Source organism: Vigna radiata, chromosome 8 (assembly GCF_000741045.1).
Source record: "Vigna radiata var. radiata cultivar VC1973A chromosome 8, Vradiata_ver6, whole genome shotgun sequence".
Lineage (NCBI taxonomy): Eukaryota > Viridiplantae > Streptophyta > Magnoliopsida > Fabales > Fabaceae > Vigna > Vigna radiata.
This window is the reverse complement of record NC_028358.1, coordinates 467508-470974: the sequence shown is the minus strand read 5'-3', so window position 1 is coordinate 470974 and position 3467 is coordinate 467508. Positions and strand designations below refer to the sequence as shown.

Genomic DNA, 3467 nt, shown 5'->3' with positions numbered 1-3467 from the left:
CATGATCTGAAACAAACTGAGTTCAAACCGTTCATTCCATCGTACACCATTGATGCCAACAAAATTGACGAAATATTAAGGAAACTTGTGAAGCCCTCAAACCATGCTATGTAACCAAGTGTTCCAGCTTAAGTTGCAACAAGAGAATATTGAGTATAAACACTAAGTTGCTATAGTTGGTTAATTATTTTTGTACCCCTTTATTAAAAATATAGTCATGAAAGGCGTTCAATATTATATTATATTATTCTTATATTGTAATGAACCACATGGCCAATGATATTTATTTATTGGAGATGGTAATGTATGAGTGGGTACCACATGCCCAAAGATCCATAATTAATANAATTTGAATTGCTGAAAACAAAGTGGTACCATTGCCTAAATAAGTGGGCACACGAGATAAGGTTTTTGTACAAAAGGGTACTCTTTCTAAATGATGGTAATGTAGAAGTGCGTAATTTAATTATTCAACCTTTATTTACAATTGGAAGAAAATTGGAACATATATCCAAACAATTTATGATGAACCAAGTGACCAAAGATCCATAATTAATAGGTTTTGAATTGCTGGTAACCAAGTGGTACCATTGCCTAAATAAGTGGGTACACCAGGTAAGGTTTTTGTACAGAAGGGTAATCTTTCAAAATGATGGTAATGTAGGAATGCGTAATTTAATTATTCAACCTTTAATTACAATTGGAAGAAAATTGGAACATATATCCAAACAATTTATGATGAAACAAGTGACCAAAGATCCATAATTAATAGGTTTTCAATTGCTNGAAACCAAGTGGTACCATAAGTTAAATAATTGGATATTTCTTGTGAGAGTTTTGTACGTATGAGAANTGTGTCAAAATGATTGTAATGTAGGAGTGCGTAAATNTGTTTAGAACCTTTATTTACAGTTGNTTGAAATTTGGAACCTATATCCATACAATTTATGATGAACCACGTCAACAAAGATACATAATTATTAGAATTGTAATTGGTTGAATCGAANTGGTACCATTGGATAAATAAGTGGGTACATGAGGTGAGTTTTGTGTACAGAAGAGTACTCTTTCAGAATGAGGGTAATGTAGGAGTGCGTAATTTTATTTTCAACCTTTATTTACAATATCATGGCAGCTTTACGGCAAACTTCTGGAACTGGATGCGGTGTCTTTATCACTTTAAGCAATCGATCAATAGCCCTGTGTTTGAGGGATCTTGATGAGTGTTATTTAAAGAAAATTACTGACATAAATTACCTTTTCTCAGAATCAAAATATGTTATAGTGTTCTAAAAAAAAATGGAATAAGGGGTTCACCATCTCTCGTTAGCAATCTTCAACCTGCAGTCCATATTTACTTCTGCAAGGTTATAGAGTGCACCTATAGCAGCTGCCTGTGCATCTAATGTCGGCATGCTGATGAGATCAATTAAGCGCTTGTGTATCTGCAGAAATAAACCAATCTTGATTATATTTTTTTGGAACATGCAACAAACTAACAAGCAACATCACACGCATAAAATAAAGTTTAACCTGCGGAAAAAATGGCAGCAAGAAAGGTTCATTGTCAGGATTAATGATCAAACGCCCAAGTAATTCAGCGGCAGCACAATGCCAGGCTTTGACGGCAGATTCCAACATCCCCATGATAGCCTGAACTGCCCGTTTTTCTCTGTAAGTAATACAACAATTTATCAATCAGCAAAAGAGAATTACAATAGTGCGCAAAAGTTATATTCAAGATAGATCACTCACTTACGTTATTTTAATAAGTGACGGTTTGGATGAGCTAAATATTCGAAGATCCAGCAGGGGAGCTAAGTTAACAATTGTCTCCAGAGCATTTGTGACAAGTTCATCATCCTCTATCAACATTATGAACATTTGGATTATAATAAAACAGTGAACAAACTCTTCTCGTGATAGGGTAGCACATAATGGTGATTAAAAGAGAAAAAAAAAACTTTCATCACAGATTTACAGAGTTTCTAGAAACCTACAAAAATCAGATTCTTCCTTTTGTTTTAAATAGTTCTCCTTTGAACTAAATCCTGTTAGAAGCACAGTTGGAATCTAAATGCGGACACCTCTCTTTACAGGGACAAAAAATCAACATAAGACATAAGATGTTTGGAATACACTTAAATTTTAGGGAGTAGGTTTTACCTAAACAGAATTTGACATAAAACTGATTTATAAAAGTCCAACTCAAAGGTTGGTATTGTTATGAGGATAGGGTATGATAGGATTTGTTACACAATGATACCTTAAACTCCACACGAAACCAGTCAATGTCTTTGCTCATTTTTAAGCCAAATGGATTAGTCCACGTTTCCAGAAGTTCCAAAAGCTATGAAGGATATGGTAGTACTAGTGCTTTTATTGATCAATGTATGCACATACTATACAGAATCATTCAACCATTAATATCATGGTCACATCCATAATCACCCACACTACTAAGGGTTTAGTACCTCATGGACTAATATATTAACAATAAACTATAGGGACCTGTCCAACATGAAACATAAGGAGCATTTACGAGTGATGAATAAAAACTACGGAAATAAAAACCAAAATTACTGAAAAAATTGTTTCGAAAACCCAACATGCATTTGGTTTTTTTTTTTTTTTTTTGCATCGAGTTTTTTCATTAACGGATTAAAATATAAGTTAGTCCACCATCTTTTGTTTTACAGTAAAGAATAAAGAGATGATCCCTATGCTCTTCTTTTTTATTTGTATAACAATCAAAGAGCACTACCAAAGTGTTTCAAAGAATATAACATAATGGTAGGGACCTAAACCAAATGAGAAAATTATTAGGAACAGAAACCAAAAAAGTGGAAGCCAGATAGATAAAATATACTTTAAACCTAAAAAGATAATAGGTTATAACAAGCAGATATCCTCACCTACAAGATGATCTTCTATGCATTGGAAGGCCGTTTCCAAACAATGACGATATTGGGCCATTATAACTTCATTATCTGGCATGAAAGAGAAGTTCCTGATGATATTTGAAGCAGCAACAGCACATTACTGTTTTTCTGCTTGCCCTTCATCATCTAAATTAAACAGACCATCTTCATCAAGCCATAACTCTGTAAAACGAGATTTTGTCACACCACTGTGCTGTGTTGATTCTGTACCAGCAGAGCCTAATCCAACACTGCACAAAGAGAATCATCCTACAATGAAATTCATTCTCTTACCACCCCATCTCCAAAAGAAAAACATACAATTAATTGAAAAATTGAAAACTGAAAATCAAAGATGATATTCAAGAAGAACAAATTTACCCGGGGCGGTGGAGAGCACTAGTCGAGCCCAACGCCTGATATTCATTCCCAAATCCTGTCACAACAGAACTAGCACCTAATGTTCTGACTCTTGTTGACTTGGCTAATTCCTTTGGGAGTGCTATATCCCGCCAATCATCTATCTGTTTCAAGTTACAACAGAAC

The 3467-nt window shown here is 34.3% G+C and overlaps 1 pseudogene; it reads right to left on the bottom strand.

The window, feature by feature from the left end:
- Window positions 1-992: 992 nt before the first annotated feature.
- The window catches only part of LOC106770003, a 3406-nt pseudogene continuing 931 nt past the window's right edge, over window positions 993-3467 (bottom strand).